General features: G+C 45.6%; 1 protein-coding gene across 6 annotated transcripts in view; it reads right to left on the reverse strand.

Moving 5' to 3' along the window:
- Positions 1–20,670, reverse strand: part of LOC144104002 (vitamin D 25-hydroxylase-like) — a 112,608-nt gene that overhangs the window by 40,388 nt on the left and 51,550 nt on the right. Inside the window, exon 1 of one of the 6 annotated variants that reach the window (XM_077636784.1) lies at positions 16,340–16,471. The exons of 3 other annotated variants lie outside the window; for them this stretch is intronic. The gene's annotated coding sequence lies outside the window, so the exon portion shown is untranslated. Of the gene's footprint in view, positions 1–4,658; positions 4,775–7,670; positions 7,749–16,339; positions 16,472–20,670 lie in introns of those variants that run through there. 2 more of the 6 variants (XM_077636785.1, XM_077636786.1) reach the window with 2 other exon arrangements.

Raw genomic sequence — 20,670 nt, forward strand, 5'->3', positions numbered from 1 at the left:
GGCCACACATTGAGCAAGTTTCTGCAAAAGGAGTTCGGGCCATTGGCATCCTGCGCAGGCTTTGTAGTGCTAGGTCAGGCATGAGAAGGCATACGCTTCTGATGATTTATAAAATGTACGTCCGCCCATTTTGGAGTTCGGGTGTGTTTTATTCTCAGGAGCTCCTGCCTATCAACTTCGCCCTCTTGTGCTTTTGGAGCGTGAGGCGTTGCGCCTTTGTCTGGGGCTTCCAAAATATGTCGCCAATGCTGTTCTGCACCTTGAGGCGCGAATGCCTTCGTTATCACCTAGGTTTCGCCTTTTAACAGTTCAAACATTTTTAAAATTGTGCGACTCCCTCTTCACGCTTCCAGTATAATATTTCTTAGTCAACCTTCCGCCTTTTTTAGTGCTGCCTGGTCTCGATTTCATACCCCGCAGATATGTTACGTGCAGTCCCTCCTTGATCGCATAAATATCCATTTCACTGATGTCCGCCAAATATATAACAACTCCTCATCTGTCCAGATTGAATTCGATGACATTTTCCCATCGAATGCAAAGCTGCAGCCCTTCCCGCTTCTTCAGGGTCTATTGCTGGACCACCTAAGGTCCTTTCCCTCTCATGTTCTTATTGCTACCGATGCCTCTCAGGATCGCGAAAAGGCAGGTGTGGGAATTTTTTCACCTTCACTGGATTGGTCTTTTTCTCTCCGTCTTCCTGACTTCACTCCAATTTTTCTGGCTGAATTATTAGCAGTAATCTTAGCCTTACGAAAATTAGAATCTACCGTTTCCCAGGTCGTGGTTATGACAGACTCTCTGTCCATTTGCTCTTCCTTATCCTCGCCCGCTGACTCTCGGCCATTACGCCTCTTTAAGTTCCTGATTCCGCTGCATCTAAATTCGGTAACGTTGCTTTGGGTACCAGGTCACATGGGCTTTCACTTAAATGAGGTTGCAGATTCCTTAGCAAGAGCCTCTCTCAGCGGCCCAATTGTTGCTGTCCTACCATCGTGTGCATATACAGCTGCGGTGAGGTTTCGCAGCTACACAATATTTCAGGAATTTGCTGCCTCGGCTCTTACATCGTCTCCCGAATATCAGCATCTTCTGCATCCTTGGAGTAGCAAAGACTGGCGCTCACGCAGACTAGAGGTCTCTTTCCACGCGCTTGCGTTGCCGGGTTCCCCTTCTCAATTTCTACCTTCACAGATCTGGCCTGGCAGCTTCCCACTGTGCCCTTTTTGTGCCGAACCTGAGGCAATAGATCACTTCCTGCTGTTCTGCCGCCGCTTTTCTCATTTGAGGAAGCGTCTTTTGCAAATTCCATTTCATCAAACTGGGCTTGCCTGTGTCTTCCGCGGTTGTTGTTTCCATTGGCGCTTCTTTGCTTGGACGAAGCGACAGGAGTGTGCGCTCTGCTGTGCAAAATTTTCTTCAAGAAACGCAGCGACTCCCATTCTAATTTCTTTTTCCTGATCTCTGTCAGTAAGACATTGCAACATTACAGGCACTGTGTACTATTATGCACATTAAGCAATTGTCCCCGTCTTCGATCTCCAAGTTAACTGGACCCTTTCCTTCCCTCTTCCATTCTATCAGACTACATACTATTTCCACTGCTTTTCCCGTCAAAAATTTCCTGTATCCAGTAATTAACCGCCTGTGTCTTGGCCACTCCCCCGTAGTGGGTATGTGCCAGCAACGTCTGAGGCCTTCCTTCCTTCTGACAAATAAAGTTGCCAGCATCAAGATCAGTAGAACTGCATCAAAAAGGGCTAATACTTCTAATCTGTCATAAATAACACTCTATATATTTCAGACCTCAAAAAGGTAAATTATGCATAGGAAGTTTCCGACTGGCTGCAGTGTGACCGTTGCCCTAAGAGTTGCAGTGTGACCTTGGAGGCAGCAGCATGCAGACTGACGAAAACGGTTCAACCTAAATTTAGGACAACAAAGCGAGCTGTGGCGAGGAAAATGATAGGTGTAACGTTCACAGTGAGGGAGAGGGCAGAATGGGCGAGGAAAAAAAAAGCAGGTTAATGATGTCCAAGGCGAAATCAAGGAGAAGGATTGGGTTTGCGCAGGGCATGTAGAGTGGAGTCAAAGCAACCGATGGTCGTTAAGGGCAATGGACAGGATCCTAAAAGAAGGCAGGCGTCTCAAGAGGGGGGAGCGAGCGCTGGGAGGATGAAATTAAGAACTTTGGTGGGGGATAAGGTGGCCGCGGCTGCCACAGGACAGGGTTAATTGGAGAGACATGGGAGAGGCTTTCAGTACGGCACAGGAGGGCACAGTCGGGTGACCTCTACGATCCGGTTAAGCCCTCTCTATATGTACAAATTACTATGCAAAACTATAACACCAGTTCTTCTTGCTGGGGAGCGACAATATACACAACGAATATTGTCTGTCTTTATGTGGACCTCTATGCTCCTTCCCATTTGAAATTATATTTCTCGTTCTCCTTCCTTTATCGCCTTCAAAAGCCTTGACGCTCGAGCAATGCAACACTGATCATCAGAGTGTCGCTCGGTAATTAAAGTATCACGGAAGCCTCTCTCGTCTAACGGTCGCAGCAATACCTTTTGAAACACATTATACGTATTAATTCGAAAACATTATATTGGTCATCGGCAACGAAACCCGATGACTGACCAGAACAGGTCTAGTCCCAAAGACACAAACCAAACTCAAATAAAAATCTCACGTGAAAGAGAGGGAAAGAGAACCCAGGACATTCAGGCCGCTTGGCGAATACGCAGTCCACAGGCCACAGGGGCCTTGGCTTCTTGGCGACCAAAAAAGAACCTAGTATATGCGTTGCTTAACAGCTCAATTCTAATGAGTAGGCGTATAATTAGGAAAGAACGAGGGAAATAAAATGAAATTTCCTTCCATAATTTTTAAGTTTATAAGGTTGGAATTTAGGCGGTTGACGTTCCTCACGTAGTGCATAATATTAAAAACACCTGATCGTCTTTGTCTATGATATAGGGAAACAATACTGGTTTCATAAGAGCGTTAGCTCTTACTACTTACGTTTGTCAAGGACGCGTCTGTCTGCAATGAAGGTCAAATTGACGAAAACAGTTACCCCCGTGACCACACCATATCATATAGCAACAGTGGGCGCGTAACGTACGCTTCAACTGATACCTACACTTTCGATCCGCTAAACAGGGTCTCCCAGATAATTTTAGCCAGGGTTAAAAAATATGCCGCGGCACTCTAAGACGACGCGCCCAGATGCATCCTGTTGGCTGTTGTGTGGAGAAAGTCACATTGTTTTTTATTCTGCTTAATTGCATAATTAGTCGAAATTAATTAGCCGAATTCGCGAGCAATGAAGATAGCCGAAAAATTCTAATGCGAAATTTGAAAATGGCCCGCAAAATGTCCGATGGAACAACTTTTAACTTTCCATCTGTTACGTATTAACTTTTTTCTCGCTCACTGCAGATGCCCTCGAAATACAAAAAAAAAATATCACGTGGTATGCCTGCTTGTGCGGGGAGAGTACAGTGCTCTCAAACGTTACGCGTAGAACCGAACAGATGATTTCTTTCGGTGTGCTGCCACTGAACCTGTGACAGGGCTGTGAGGCAGGCACTGGCTGTGCCATTTACCCCAGTGCAAGCGATGAGGGCTGCGTCTGCTTATCCCTCTTAGAGTGCCGCGTGATATTTTTAAACATTGACTAAATTTGTCTGGGACGTCATGTCTATGTGCCAGTAAAGCGGGCGTCGAAGTGGGACCCCTCCGGGACCACAATCTGCATAAAATATTAGGGCCACCCGTTTGACGCAGAATGTTCGAAGTGGTGTCAAATGACTTGGCACGTTAATTAGAATGAAATTACTAATTGAGATGAAGCTCAAAGTATGTGTGGGATTCACACCGACCACCTTTCCGCCCCAAACAGTGCATTCGGAGGACCTTCATACGGCCATTACGGCCGAACCGTTTTGTCTCAGAGGGCTCCGGATGGTGTCAAAGAATTCGTTGTGTCCTGATACACACGTTCATAGAATTTATTACCTGATATAACGAGGAAATATACCGCATATAGCGAGGGTGGCTGTCAATCGCAATAATAGTACCAACTCCATTACGCAGATGGGGCTGCTTGGGGCATAGAAGGAATGTTTCCGAAAAGGAAATATCCGTTGGATGTTTGCGTTTGGTCTTCCCCACGTTTACTGAGCACACCTATGTAAACATTTGAAGCTCCCATTGCTAACGTTCTTAAGTCGAACACTGAGGCCGTGTTGGCGAAGAATTTTTTTCCGTCATATACAAGAGTAAGTGCCTAGATTACACGTGCAAGGAAATGTCGTCCTTTTTTATGAGTTTGAAGCATGGAGCATAGTAGGTGTTTGGTCTCAACTCACAAGGAAACATTTCATGTGCTTTGGAGGAAAACGGATTTGTCAGTCCTATTGTTAAAATGACACTCGGGGAAACTTCATCGAATTATAGCCCTGAGAAAAGCATGATTCTCCGCCTCTTTCTGGCTAAGTTGCCGGTTGTCTGGCAGCAGAACACTCATTTATAGTACCAAAATTTGGTTTAAAATTGTTCCCGCTAGTCACCGTTTGGAAGCAAATTTCAGTGTAGCCAAGAACCTCGCATGCGCACCAAAAAATTGTCTATGCAAGCATTATACCTACTAAATCGGACAGTGTTGTCGCCACCTGTATTCCGTGAATAAGTATTTCCTAACTTATGAATCCTGTGTTTTCAGCGAGAGCGATTTTACGGTGATTAAAACCCTGTACTTTTTCAATACAAGCCAACATTTAACTGTCCTCAGTCGGCCTTTTGTAGATCGTGACAAGCCCAAGGGCCATATATACTCGAGGGAACTAAGACCAGGGGTTCATGCCCGCATTCGCCGACTTGTGTTGTTCATGCATGGGGCAACGTAATCCGCGAAATGCAAAGTTGGGATCGCGACGCCACTGATTCTGTTGATCTGAGATTGAGGCCTCGCTTCCGTTCCTATGCGTCGACCGTCTGGTCGCAGCGCAATGCTCTTCGCCATGGACATTAAACGCAGTGTCAGACAATGCACCTGTACAATGACTTGTACATTTTTTACATGCAACTCTCCATCGACTTCTTGCGTGACTCTCAAATGTATCACCCGAAAAAAAAAACAGTGAATAAGTCCTACAGTTTGTTCTTTATGCGGCATTTGACGATAATCTATTTATTGTTGGTACCAATTTTTGTGTATATATGCAACACGGAGAGCAACTGTTTCTAATGGATAAAAGTTATAAAGGATTGCATAAAAGCCCCTCTTGGCAGCAAAAGCCAGCTGAGGCCGGCTATGTTTACAGCCGTTCCGGCTAACTTTGCTCACAATAAATGCAGAATTGAGAAACGCTACAAACAATGTGTAAAATACATATTTTTAGCGAGACAGATATTTCCAGCAGCCTGCAAAAACAAGGATCAAACTCGATATGTTGTGCTTTCTGATATTCTGATGAGCTGGTGTCCATGGTGTTCAAGTCACTGCAGCTCAGTCTGCGTCCAAGGCAATGCGAAATCGCCAGTGGCTAAATTCCTCTGCCTCTTCACATTCCTTTATTAAACTTGCTTAATAGCCGGAAGGAAGGTTCCTCTGTTTCTATCGGTGGAATAACGTAGAGTCCTCTGAAATTAGTTCCCGGTGTAGCTCATTAGTTTCGTTGTTCAACAGCTCAGGACAAGGTCGCATAATCGGTAACGGTGGTGCATTTCGCTGGAGGCTAAATGTGGACAAGCCTCTGTGTGTTTCAAATGATCTGTAGTTAAGGCAACCCAAGAGGTCGAATCTATCCCGAAGACCTGTACTACAGCGTCCCTCATAGCCCACGTATATTTTAGGGGCATCAATTTCCATATGCTTCTACTCCTTTATTAATGAAATATAGAGAAGGCTAAAATGGGTTGGAGAGCATTGGACACGTAACTGATCCTGAATGGCAGCTCACTAATATCCCTTTAGAGAAATTCGCATAGCAGCTGTATCTTACCTGTACTCGCGTAGGGGGTAAAAAAGTGCACGCTAAGTAAAGGGCTTAACTTAAACTGAGGAGAACGCAGCGAACTATGCAAGAAATATCGAACAGTGCAACGTTAAGAAACCGGAACAACCCCGAGTGGGTCAGGGAAGAAGCGCGTGTTAATAATATCATCCTCAAAAAAAGAAAGAAAAATCGGCTTGCGCAGGGAATTTAGTGCGAAGGCAAGATAACCGATGTTTCCGAAGAGTAACGAACTGCACTTCAAGAGAAGGCAGCCGGAGCAGAGGGCTGGTGACAGGGGGCTGCACAGGTAAGGGTTTCTTGGAGAGATATGGGAGAGGTCTTTGATCTACAGAGGGTGTAATAAGGCTGCTGTTGATGTCTGTTAGTACCACAACTACAACTGCCACACTGCTGGTAGTAGTAACGGTTCCCTTACTCCTGCTACCTTCCGAATGGCATAATTCATGGCCTCAGTGCAACTTTTTTAACTAACGACTGCTTCAGTTATCTGATTGAAACCAGGAAGAGAACTGTAATAGGTAACAAGGTTACTTATCAAAAAATTTAAGCTGCTTAATAATTAAAACGATTTTCTTGCTTCCTGAAACCCGAAAGCTTTGATTTTACTATACCGAAAAAACAACTCGAACGCCTCGAAAAGCCTCTTTAAATACAACGGCTGGCTCCAAAGAAACACCCGGTATAAGTCAATATCTTCTTAAGTTCTCCTTGTTTTAGTAGACACATTGAACTTGGGCAATATTTATGCTGCGTTTGATCAAGCACAAACAAGAAGAGGCATTTCAGGCTGATGAGACATCCTGTCTTTAATCTGAATGTCATAAATTGCAGCTGTCAACCTTTTTTTTTCGTGGCGAACATCTGACTTTTTTCATTTCGCTCTGATTTCTCTTTGCGTTTTAATTAGCGCTCGTGGCACATGGGTAGAAAAAAAATAAGCTTCCTGCGTCCAATCTGTGCTCCACAATTTGACATTCCTTTGACATTCTGTTTTGGGGGAGAATATGAAATTTTAATTGATATTCATTTTTGCTGTGCGCCCCATTTACACAGTACCTGGGTCGTAAAAAAGAATATCATCTTCCTCTCTATGATCCCTGCACCACAAACTGGCCTCCTCAGTGTCTCTCGCGGTGAACATGTGGATTTTCAATTTGGCAGTGAATTCTTTTCACATTTATATTAGAGAATAACTGCAGCTGGTGGTTAGGAAAGAAATTGACTTCCTGCATGCAATATCTGTGTCATAAATAGGCCTTCATTTTTTTTAATTTTGACATGAAGATATAATTTTGGCATATGCCTGTGAATTCTCCGTGGCCACTAATTAAGGAGTGCTTTCGGTAGATAAAAAATTGCTCTCCCTTCTTATTCTCATTGCGCCACAAATTGCCCCCCCCCCCCTCCCCCCCATCTCCACTAAATTCCACGCTGGGCATTACTCTCCATACAGACCCTACATGTCTATCGAACACGTGTGGGTAACTCTGTAACTCGAGACACCTGTCCCGATCTCACCCTCACCGGCAACATAAGACACGCAGACTGGGTCAACAGCGAGGACACCCTTGACAGTGACCACTGCAATATCAACACTATCATTTACACTCGCCCCTACACCGCTCCATAGCGCAGGCCCACCTGCCAGACTGGAAGGCTTTCCGGCAATCGCTGCCCCGTACAGTTTGCTCCAAGACGGCTATTCTTCCTGGGCCCACAGCCTCCTCCGAACGCTACACAAACACGAGAAGCAAATACAACTCACATATAAGGGGACAGATGTGGACAACCATCTCTTTCATCTTTGGGAAGCGCGGCGCAGCCTCACTAAGAGGTGGCGCCGTCAGTAACATAACACTTGCGGATTCACGGCCTCACCCAGAAGGAGGCTGAGTATGCTGCCTAGCTCGACCCTTCAAACTGGGTGGATCGCTGTACCTCTGTTGCTAGACAAATGTCTAGTCGCAACACTTGGAAGCTATTCCGCATCCCCATAGATCCAACTCAGGCCCGAGCAGAAACACAGAAACATCTGCAACGAGCGATTCATAATTTCAAAGGTTATACGGACCAACTTGCACAGACTTTCAGTATCTGTGTCAAGTCCGAGAACCCTGTGGACAGGAATATCTGTATGCAGGCAGAGATAATCCGGATATGGATCGTCCGTTCCAGCTCCACGATCTGCGGGTGGCTCTTACTAAAATGAGACGGGGTACCGCGCCGGGCAGGGGAAAGGTTACGGTCAAGCTTGTGGCCAACCTTCCTGAGCCGGCGTATGAGGCCCTGCTAGAATACATCAACGCAATCAGGAAAAACGATACACCCCTCCCCCTGGAATGGAAAACGGCTCTTGGCACCTTCATCCCAAAGGCAGGCAAGCCCATCAATACCGATCATCTCCGACCTATCTCTTTAACGTCTTGTGTGGGCAAGCTTATGGAGGTCTTGGTCCGAGATCGCCTCTCTCAATATCTGGAGGCCCGTAACACTTTCGCAGATACGATGTTTGGACTACACCCACTCCAGTGCAAAGGCCTTTCCCATGTCTCTCCAATTAACACTGTCCTTTGCCAGCTGCGCCCACCCTATGCCTGCAAACTTCTTAAAGGGACACTGAGGAGAACCCTATCAAAATTTTTTTGTTAGCAATATCTGATAGTTCGGCATTTCATGGATTTGTTGATGCTTGTCCGGGAGCGAAAGATGCATTTATTTCAAAGAAATTTGGATTCGAAATTGAAAAATTTTTTCCCGCCGCTCTGATTCAAACTCGAGAACTCTTATGACGACACGGAGGACTCTTATGACGACACAGAACGGAGTGACGTGAAACGTGACGTAAGCGGAGACTCCGTGATTTCTGAGGGCAAGCGGTGCGGTGCGCAACCTTCCTTTGCAAGCCTCAGAGATTCGTGACATCCATGAAGTAAGGAAAATTCCTCCATGGTGGCGCCTCTTGTCCTAGGAAGTCATCACGCTTGTACTTGCGAGATTGGCCTGTGGCGGCGATACCTGTATTTTGGTTCTTGCTATTTTCTACATTACAAGAGCTTTGTTTTCAGGAAGAGTGGCGTTTTTGTGATCAGGAGCTGGTATTCTATGGATACAAGCCAACTTCAATTTCTCCTCAGTGTCCCTTTAATCTCATCCGCCCACCTAACTTTCTGCCGCCCCTTGCTACGGTTGCCTTCTCTTGGAATCCACTCCGGTACTCTTACGGACCAATGGTTCTCTTGCCTTAGCATTACTTGCCCTGCCCAAGCCCATTTCTTCCTCTTGATTTCGACTAGGATGTCATTAATCCGCATTTGTTCCCTCACACACTCTGCCCGCTACCGGTCTCTGAACGTTACACCTATCATTTTTCTTTCCGTAGCTCGCTGCGTTGTCCTTAACTTAAGCTGTCAATAAACCCTCTCTCTGTCTCTTACGCTGAACCCTTTTCTTTGGCCTCCACATTTCTGCCCCGTAGGTGATTACCGGTAAAATACAGCTGTTGTACACGTTTCTCTTGAGGGATATCGGTAATGTCATTTATGATCGGAGAAGAACTGCCATGTGCGCTCCACCCCATTCTAATCCTTCTTGTTATTTCCCTCTCATGATCCGCATCAGCTGTCACTACCTGACCTAAGTAGACGTATTCCTTTGCCACTGCCAGCACCCCGCTGCCAATTGTGACCTGTTGGTCCCTTGCTAGATTGTTAAACATTACAGTGGTTTTCTGCAAGGTAATTTTTAGACCCATCGTTCTGCTTTGCCTGCATAACTCTGATCCTGATTTGGAGTTCACCTCCGGAGTGAGTCAGCAAGGCAATGTCATCAGCGAATCGATGATTATTTACGTATTCTCCAAGTTAAGCTATTTACATAATTCTGAGCACATTCTTTAATTACTAAAGATATCATCTTTTTGACTCTCTAAATTACGTAAATACGAGAAATGACGCGCCGATACGCAGGAACAACTGTGCCTCCTTGCAGATATGTACTGGACTACCCCTACAGCTTTTCCTTTCACCTACCCGAGCGATCTGGGAGGCTGCCCTGCTCGGCTGCTCTTATTTATCCCTTGTCGCTACGGCGCCAGCTGCCGCGGATGCCACAGGGGTCTAGGACAAGGGACCTCTCCTCATATTTGTAAGGGGCTGGCCGTTAATACCAGCTCCCAATCTCTCTTCTAAAAAATAATAATAAATAAATGTCTTTCACCACTACCACCGTCCCCGCATTTCATTGCATTTCGAAATGCCACATCGCCCGTTCGTACTGCCCCCCCCCCAAAAAAAAAAAAAAATTCTGAGGACACTTCAGTCTGCTTAGGGAGAGGAATGCGAAAGCATGTGTTTTGAGGAAAGGAAAGCACGCAGTCGCTCTCAAATGTCGGCATCTCGGTGGACACTTTAACTGCGCTTTAAAGCATCAACAGAACGTGCATATGTCATCGGTTGAACTCCTGTCGCAAGCTAGCCTAAACCTTCACATCTAGACATCTCGGTGGTCACCTCGACCGCACTTATGGGAGAATGTAGTCTCGGAAAGCATGCAATTGAAGGTGGTGCATATGTAATTGGTCCGAACCCCTATCGCAAGCAAGCCTCCGAGTAGACTAAAATATGTAAGCTTTGTGCAAAGGTAATTAACTGCTATGACCCCACCCAGAATGCTGTACAACGAACGATTGCTGAAAAATTTTGGTGAATTCATTAGGGAATACCACCACTACACTGCGGTCATCCAGTGATGATATCGCTGGTATGTCGTCTGCTCCTGCGATATCTGTTGCACAAACCAGTGTCGTCGCTTCGGCGGAGGCGGTTTTGCCGCCGCGCGTCTCTGTCTATCATTCTTCGAATTCAAACCTCCCCTTGAAGCCATGTCTTACAAAAGGCGAACTGCCCGTTGGTGAAGTAAGACCAATTTCTAGTTTTTCGGGCGCAGTCAGATTTCGTAACAGGGCCTGCTGCAAACACCGCAACTGGTAGCGTCCGATGGAATCCTAGGTGGACGCCACGATTTGCAGCCGAAACTTCGAATGGTAAAGCAATGAAAATGCCGCATGCAACCTATCCATTTCCTTTAGTTCCTACTTGTTAGTGCTCCGCACAATGCGATAGGGTAAAGGACGGGTAGATTTGTTAAGAAAAATTATGATTGATACACAAGTAAAATATTAGAAATATGGCACTTTTTTAGTGCGTAAGAAGGCGAAAGCTTTACAGAAATAGCCAGTTTATACAATGCGTTCAATAGAAATCTGAATTCAGAATTTTGCTATTATATGGGTAGGAAGCAGTCCAACCAGGGTAGGTTTGGGCTGTTTCGCAGGTAAGTTTAGCTCGCGCAGCAAATTATGTTCCAACGAGCCTCCTGCATCTCTGGCGGGCGGCACTTTCACCTTGCACAAGAGAATCATGGCACTTGCCTAGAGTGTAAAACGGCTAAATATCTGTTGAAATAGCTGGGGCGTATAATGCATGCATAAACAAATGAATCCTGAACAGTGTCATTATCTGGCTATGCAGCAGTACTGCCAGAGCAGTTTTAAATGTTTCGGAGGAAATATTAGCTTTCGCAGATGATTTATGTTCAAATGATTCTGACCATCTATACAAAAAGAAGTCTTGAATGAACGTTCTGCAGTAACGTAACTAATTCATATCTGTATGAATAAAAAATATTCATAAATTAGAGCGTTAGCTCTACTGGTAGCATTTCCAGCCTCCGAATTATGCTGATTTCACGGAGATAATCGAAGATGGCGGCTTTGAACTGGTTGCCGCGGTAACCAGGGTGATTACATAACGGAAGGAACTAATAACAGGGGGCAGCGTGACATCGGGGCGCCAAAACTAGAAAGCTTGCTATGTCGATCCGGCATATATATCCCTGTCTGGCAGGCGTCAAAGTCGGAATGTTTCGTCCCGAGATTCGTGTAATTTTTGTGGGCCAACCGTTTGCCACAGAATGTTCTCGATGGCGTCATGCGATTCAGGGTTTCGTGCAGCACACACTTAATTGTTAAGTTAGAGCCTAGCCAGAGGCAGGGATTCCAACTGGCGACCATGCTAGGTACGTTAACGCACGATACTTGATCGCTGTCTCAGCATCGGCTCATTTTTACAGTCGTTATCGTACATGATGCGAGAGCAGCCATGGTGACATATTTGCAGCAGCTTTTTATAAAGGTGTTTGTGCTCAGTTGTAATGGCGCTCAGCTGCTGAACCGAAAGACGCAGGCTCGATCGTGTGGCCGCGGCGGTCACATTCTGTTGGAGGCTAAATTCTAGAGGCCCGTGTACTGTGCGATGTCAGTGAACGTTAGTGAACCACAGGTGGTCGAAATTTCCGGAGCCCTTCACTACGGTTTCCCTCCTAAACTGAGTCGCTCTGGGACGTTATGCGCCCTATAAACCAAACCTATAGGTGTTTTGTTCAGAAAAAAAAACACCAGTAATATACCGCTTTGGAAACGTAAATCGCATAATAGAGAATATTGACTAGAAAACTCTCATTACATTTCGGAAACAAACGACACGCAGCAGGTAATGACTTGCAAGAAGGCCTAATGAACTATGTACAGTCCTCCAAGCTTTAGAATCTCCTCTTCGTCGTGGGTCCCATGAACAACTGGTCGAGTAAATCTGAGAGCTCTATCACACCGACATCAATAAATGGCACGATATTGTTTACCACTGGCGGCCAAGACACAGCGGCATCGCAGGCAACCACCGCGCGGACGAGGCCACGCGAAATGCTCACCATGAGGGCGAATGTGTGTTCATCCCATCTCGAGAGCCGACGCAGCTAGTAGGCTTAGACCACTGGCGCGGGCCATCGCGCTTGCCGCGTGGAATTCAGACCAATTTTCGAATTCGTGCTTACAAATCTCGGACCCAGATCTGAAGCTTCGGCTTCCATCCGGCCTACCACGATGTGAAGCAACTTTGTTGTGTCGCCTGTGGCTTGGTGTAGCCTTCACCAAGCACTACTCCTTCTTAATAGGTATGGCTGACAGCCCTGCATGTGCCATCTGCGGGTGTGATGAGACTATAGCACAGATTCTTTGTGAATGCCCTGCCTACAGCGCCGAAAGGCAGTCTCTCTGCCGTGCACTGCAGCATCTGGATCCGTGCCCACTGACGGAAATGAAGATTCTCGGCCACTGGCCGCGGCGATCGTCGGCGGTGAAGGCCTCCAAGGCACTGCTGCGCTTCTTGCGAACTTCTGGTCGGCACGATAGGCTGTGACTTTAACGAACGCTGTCACTTTGCATAGTGACACCAATTTCGTACCACTCTCTTTTCTCCTTATTCTATTTATCCCCTCACCCCTTTCCCCCCGTGCATGGTAGCACACCGGTAATTCTTTCGGTTCCCCTCCCTGCATTTCCTCCTCCTCCTCCTCCTGCAGAGAAAAATCTAAAAAAAGGCGCTGAATACATAGGAAGTTTAGGGCCTGCCCTAAGCTCTTAAAGTCGACTGGTCATGCCCATGTCTGTTGTTGTACCTGCCTGAATCGAACTGTTTGCACTGCGCAGATACAGCTCGTGGTGTGTGTGCAGTGCCCGGCCGTACGAGGACGCCATGTCAATCGAAGAAGAAGGACTGTTGGCATTTTAGAACGTCGGCGAAACGATCGTGAGTGGTGCGGTCTTTGAGGCAACTGCCTTTCATACGCGACGTCAGGAGGCTTTCCTGGTAACGTTCTGACGACGCTGCTGCTACTCACGCACCTGGGGCCCATGCAACCTGCGAGCAGGAGTTTAAGAGAAACTTTCCTGGGTCGCGTTTCGGGCCCGGAGGTGTGCTTGTAGTCCTCTGAACCTGAACACTAATTTGGCCATACGCAGCGCGGGTTATAGACACTGAGAATTTATTTCAGTAAGGTCATGACAGAGGCCCATGATTTGGTGCGACTAGGTATTCTGAGGTGAGAAAGTAGGTGTCAATTTTTATGAAGAACGGACTTTAATTTGGCAATAATTTATAAATTATTCCACTCTCTACAAAGCAGACAAGTGAATGGAAAGAGGTGCTCGCTATGACATAAATAACGGAAGAAAAACAGTCACCAAACCAAGAAGCCTAGGTGATGTCTTACTTCGTGTTTTTTATCAATGGGAGATTAATAAAACCACAAGAAAAAACAACGATATGCCGCAAGTGGGATCCGAACCTAAGACCTCTAAATTTCGCGCCCGGTGCTGTACCATCTGAGCTACGGCGACTTTTTTTTTTCTTTATTACTGAGCTACGGCGACGGCTGTCCAATCTTCTGCTTTCGGGGCTATTTCATGTGTAGTGTAAGCGAACTCTGAGATTGTTCACCATCGCCGCCCTCGTCGAAAACAAACAGCGCCGTTCGAGAGCTCTAGGCAAGTGTGTGGATCGCTGTACTCTTAGAGGCGGTAGGTTAGGCGTTACGCGATATTGAAGGAAAGAGCACTGCCTGTATCTGCGAATAGATACAGAAAGATAACTTCAGGCTACTGAAAAATCTATTACCGGCCTTGCGTGATACTGTTAAGATGGAGCTTAAGTATTCTCTCATTTTTTCACTTCAAGTACGTTAGGTCTTAATCATCACGTTGTTCGATTTCTTGGGGTCTGCTACCGCCTTCCTTCGGCGTGGAATTTTCTAAGTCTACGGCCCGGATTCTAAAACGCTCCTTACCTTAATAAGGGCGCCTCACGCGCCGTAAGGCGACGTTATGTCAATTCTGAAACGTCCCTTACTAAGGAGACCTAAGTTAGGGTCTCCTTGGTGCTTCCCCACCCTAAGGGAGCCGGCATGCTACCTTCATGCTTCCTAACCCGCTCCTTTACCTGAAGGGTTGCTTTCCCACAAGGGTGCACACAGTACCGCCCGCAGCAGCTCTGCGCGCGCGTAGCGAAGACGGCCGTCGAGCCAGCCAAGCAGTCGCGAAGTGCCCGCCCCGTCGTCTTTCTTCCTGTGGTGCAGGGACATGCGTGCGTGACAATGCTGTCACGCACGTATGTCCCTGACGACGGCAGTTTTGAAGAATACCGAAGGTTTTTACGCCGCCCAGCTGGACTTCTGCACGGCGATGTTTACAGAACTCCGGTGTCGCCTCGGCTGCGGAGCCTCGCGGATCACCTCAACCCGTTGGAGCTCTACAACGACCACGAGTTTTCAGCACGCTACCGCTTCTCCAAAGAAACTGTGCTAGCCTTACTGGCGGAGCTGCAAATTTGGGACAAGGCAGACAACAGAGGAGCTTCGCTGCCACCCGCACTGAAGCTGCTCATCGCACTCCGATTTTATGGGACCGGTGCCATGGTGGCTGTTGCGGGGGACCTCATGAATGTGTCGCAGCCTGCAGTCTGCAGAAGCATTTGGGAAAGTCTGTTCCCCAAGTATGTGAACGTGCCGAGCTCAACGGAAGCAAGGGCAGTTTTATGAGGTCGATGGACGAAGTTTTATGAGGTCGGTGCGTTTCCCGGAGTCACAGGGTGCACTGACTGCACCCATGTGCCCATCAAAAGTGACGCTGAAGTCTACAGGAATAGAAAAGGTATCTTTTCGATAAATGCGCAGGTAACTGAACGCCGTACATTCTTTTGAATCATGTCTGCCTATGTTTACTCACTGTAATAGTTACTAGTAGTTACTCATTGTAATAGTATTTTCTAAGTCTTTCCTAAGTTAGAATTGAATTCTAACATTGAATTCAAGATGGCGGCTCGATTGTAAATCGATATAGCAACGAATTTGGTGATCGATTGGCGACGTCATTAGTATATCTAATAGGAGATTTATTGGTGACGTCACATATATATATATATATATATACAAGATGTCAAATTCGTATTTATATTGGTGTACTTAACTTTAATCTCACTCATATCAATTCTAGTAAACCAAAAAGGTAACGCTCGTTACTTTAACGTCTTCCAGATGATGAATAATCGTGTCGCGGTATTTTGCGACACCAGAGAAATAGTTTTTTGCGCTTCTGACTCGGCCTCTGAAGAGACCTATTTCCTGCCCTATAAGCACACTTGAAGATTTAATTTAGAAAATCTCTATTTTATGGCGCATGCCTCCCGTAATGCTATCATCGGGCCCCGTAACCACCTTTTCGTTCCCAAATTAATGCTCAAGTTCACAATAATGCAGGATGAAGAGCCTATCCCCTGCTGGCATCGTAGCTTCAAGGAATCGTTACCGTACCTACAATTACTATCTCTGCATAGTCATCTGCTCCCGTAGAAGGTTCATAGAATACAGCGACAACCCTGAGATCGCACAATTCGCGAGAGAGACGAAAATTGGATGCTTACCCGCGCCTGTACGGCTGCTGAAGCACGCCCTGTGCACAGGAAGCTACCAAAGCGAGGAAAAAAGCGTACAAGCGCGGCTGCTAGCTGCAAGTGCACTTATTTCCTGTACCGTGGTTTTCAGAACATTTGAAAACAGTTGCTGAAAAGAGTCCGCTCAATGACTAGCAAAAGCACATTGAAAGCCTCAGCAAGCAAAATCATGTAGATTGGAAGCAAGAGTGAAAGTGGAAGACAGCTGCCCCTAACAAAAGAGGAAATTTGGTTCCTCATAGCATTTAATTAACCATGGTGAATTATCAGAATTGATCACAAGGGCAACGTCAGGTGTATTTTTAATAAGAACGATTCATAAAGTAAGTGATGAGTTTATTTATCAAGTTTTCTCATGAACGAAAGCATAGTTTTTGTGCAAAACTCATAGCGCATGACGACATCAAAGCAGCATTTTTTTCATGCGCCAACTAGATATATATTTGATTTCCGCATGCAGTAGTTATTAGCATGCACTAACAGAACATTGCAGTTATATTTCATAATATGTGTGCCATATATTGCATGCATGAGGACAAATTGCTTTTATGAAACACTGCTTATAAATTAATTGCACATAACGCCTGTTTGCCGGCGATTTATTCCTAGTTTATAGCATAAGCACGCAATTTAGAGCAGTTCAGTTCAGGTGAGCGTATCGGGTGTAATATATTTCAACTGCTTTGTAGACCGTAATGTTTTTAATTCTTTCTTACTTGCTTATTCCGGAGCGTAGATGGGAGTGGTTTCCTCTAATAACTGGCCACTGTGGTCCACGACTACTCCACATTTCAGAGAAAGTTGCACACAAAAATTTCTTCGCGGATATTTAGAGTATGATTAACGTAGCGCAATTACCTTGCCTTTCCATGCAACTTTAGCAAAAAGGTTTGCAGTATATTTTTACCAAAACACTAGCTTGTATACATCGCAAACCAAGCAGAATTTAACCATGAAGTGAGAATGTATACTTCTAATATTATTGAAAATCGCCACGACAAACAAATCGGGTCTGCAAATATGATTCATGACCGCATTTAATTTCTGTAGTTTACGTCAGTTCCTAAGCAGCTAAAAAAAATACGGAACGACAATTCACTAAGGCGAAACTCACAAACGGCTTACACGTGTCACAAAGGTAGCGCTCTCTATCAAATCTTTCCGATTTCTTCTCATAATTTTTTTACGTTTATTTTCCTTTTCATCACTGCCATGAATAACTCGTAACAACGCCAAACAGATCTGCAGGAATATTAGTTCGAAACGCTGGAGAGCACCTGGTGAGGCATTTTTCTGAGAACACTGTGGCTGAGGCCCTTAACAATAGTTTCTGAGCAGTGTTTACTCAGACAACCGATGATAACCTCGATTTAAACACCATTTTAGTTCGTACAAACATGACAGAACTCTCATTTACAGGTAAAGGCATGACACAAATTATCGAATCGCTGAACCTCACGTCGTCAGCAGGCATTAACAGCATCATTTCTATGGTTTTGAAAAACACGAAGCCTGTAACTTCCAAAAGATTCTAGCACACATCCTTTTCCTGTCTCTCTCTCTATGAACCACCATGGTCCCTCTGGAGTACAGAGTGGGCAAGATCGTTCCAGTTCCTAAGTAAAGCTCTGGTAACTCATATTGTCCTATTTCTCCCCTAAGTGTAAGTGAGAAATCGTAGAACATGTTATTGGTTCCCATGTCATGAGCTTCCTAAGTTCCAACAGAATTTCCAACCTTAAAGAGCGCGATTTCAGAAAGCTCCCTCTTGCGACACCCGACACCCGTTCTCTCAAAACTACGTTAGCTGTAGCTTAGACATAAATGTTCGCAGTGATGCACTCTTCAGGATTTCAGAAACATTTTGGCAACATTCACCAGAAGCGACTCTTAATACAACGTTTGAGAAATTTAACACTTCTCATTTGCTTTATATGAAAGACTTTTCTCATTAACCACATGCAGTTTGCTTACGCTAACTAGTACTCTTCCAGGTTCGCCCCTGCCCTTTCCCGTCTAACTAAAAATACCGTCCTTGGCCATATTCTTCTACTGTACATTAATGACCTACCCAAGTGCATGTCCTGTGGTGTCCGTCTTTTTGCCAATGATTGCATTATGTACAGTACCATATATAACCCTGCTGGCAATGAAGAGCTCCACAGCGATCTGGCAAAAAACGAGGAGTGGTGCGGAAATCGTGGAATCTTGGAATGAGTGTTAATGTTAACATAAAGTCCTGCTTACCTTCCACACACGCCAGTATTATCCTTCGTACAACGGCTTTCTGAACAGGACGGTAACCTCTTTGGCCTCCTGTTTAAAATATTTAGGTATGCGCATTTCCAGCGATTGTAAATGGTTGCCTCACATTACAAATGTTACTAAGTAGGCTAACCCCCATCCCTGGCTTCCTTCGACGTTACCTACGTCATCCACATTCTCACGTAAAGCAACCTGCATACGCAGTCCTAGTCAGGTCCAAACTGCAGTACGTCTCCGCTTTATGGGAACTGCGTCATCATAACCCAATCGCCTGAGTTGAATATACTAAAAACAATGCATTAAGTTTTTTCTTCTAGGAATATGTGGTGAACGAAGCGTGAAATCTAAAAGTTAGATCCGGCCTTCCAATCTTACAAGGTAGCGCTGCCAAATATCTAGATTCTGTTTTATTAATTCTATCATGACTTATCACGCAGTGCAGCAATCATAACTTCAACTCACAGGCCACATCAGCTGAGCCATGGTCGTTTATCCGCCATATGCTAGAACAACGATCCATCTTAAGTCGTTTTGTCTAAGAACAGCAATCGATTGGAGAAAACTGCCCGCAGACGTCATCCATCACTATAATCCAGTCAATATACAACAGCCATCGACTATCTTTTCTGTTAACCTTGTCTTCTCCACCCCTTTGTAAAATTCCGCATCCCTGTCGTCTTTGAGGTACTCAAAATAAAGAAATAAATAAAAAAGGTCAGGGCAAATTTTCATCACTGATACATCATAAACTCGGCAGTGAACTCATCCGAAATGCCTGAATCTTGTGATGTCTGAAATAAATGACTATAAATCAGAAAATAATTACACGTTTTTGTAAGTTGAAACCCTTTCCATTTTTGGCCTTAACGCGTTAACGTTATCTTCAACGACCAAGCCTACTTGTTGCGCCGTCAACTTAAAGCGGAGACAAGCAAAGTCTTCGAGAAAGCCTTTCAAAATAATGCTGCATTGCATTGCAATGGGACGATACTAGCAGACGACAGAACGTCGCTACACACCGAACGTACTGAGCTTCGTCTGCTCAGCTCTCTTTCGTCCCGTTGCGCTGGTGTCCCAACTCTGCTCTTTATTGTGATGCACGTAACCGCGCTCTAAGCCCAGGCTGTACGTTAAGGGGGGGGGGGGGGGGGGGGGCTTATATAATAGTGGAAGCCTTCACCAGTCTGCCGACCTTGCAGCGATCACCACTTTACCGAATTATGTTTTGACAGAACCGGAGCGAAGCCGGGGCTACAATCTGGTGAGGTGTCATGGTGTTTTTCTGGCTCACATTAGAGCCTCCAAAGAGTATAGTACTGCGTTTTCGACGGAGTGTATCAAGTACTGTTTCTTACTCTGCAAAAAATATGGTTGAATGGGCCTTTGTTCGTGATGTGTGGTGCAATTGACTTCTAACAGCGCTTGCCACTCGCGCGGAATCATTCGTCTTTCTTGTCAGTCGCTTCTCTTGCCTGTGCAGCTAAAACGTGGCTTTGCTCTGGAGTTAGCTATTTTAAACACGTCTGGAAGTTAAGTGACGCCCTAAAGCGATAAATATCACCATGAGTTCTATAACCAGCGGTTCGTCGAGTGTCAGATTTCCGCGCCAGCGTACGCCTTTTCTTTCCCACACGAAAGTTCGGTTTCAAGACGACCTAGCCTTTATCATTCCACTCCTGTTCCTTTACGCTCGGAAAAGAGGAACTAGTTAAGAACGCAGCGTTTTATGCGCGTACCCCTTTGCCGCGGCAGTGTGAGACCTGCAGGCCTGCTCTCTTCGGTTTCTGTGAAATTATAGCGTTCTAGAAACACTGCTCACATTTCTTGTATTCAGCTTGCTTATTGCTTTGATATAACAGCTGACATTACACAAGAATAACTCAAAAGACTGAAAATGAAAGGGCGAAATACGCGAAATTTTGCATTGAAATACGCAGCAGACGCCGAACGTTTCGGACAGGCCACCCAACTTCCGGTGGCTTCACTAGCGCCCGCTTCGGAAAGGGAGAGAGCGGCATCCAACCACCTCTAAAGCG

The sequence above is a fragment of the Amblyomma americanum genome, chromosome 9 (assembly GCF_052857255.1).
Source record: "Amblyomma americanum isolate KBUSLIRL-KWMA chromosome 9, ASM5285725v1, whole genome shotgun sequence".
NCBI classification, from domain to species: domain Eukaryota; kingdom Metazoa; phylum Arthropoda; class Arachnida; order Ixodida; family Ixodidae; genus Amblyomma; species Amblyomma americanum.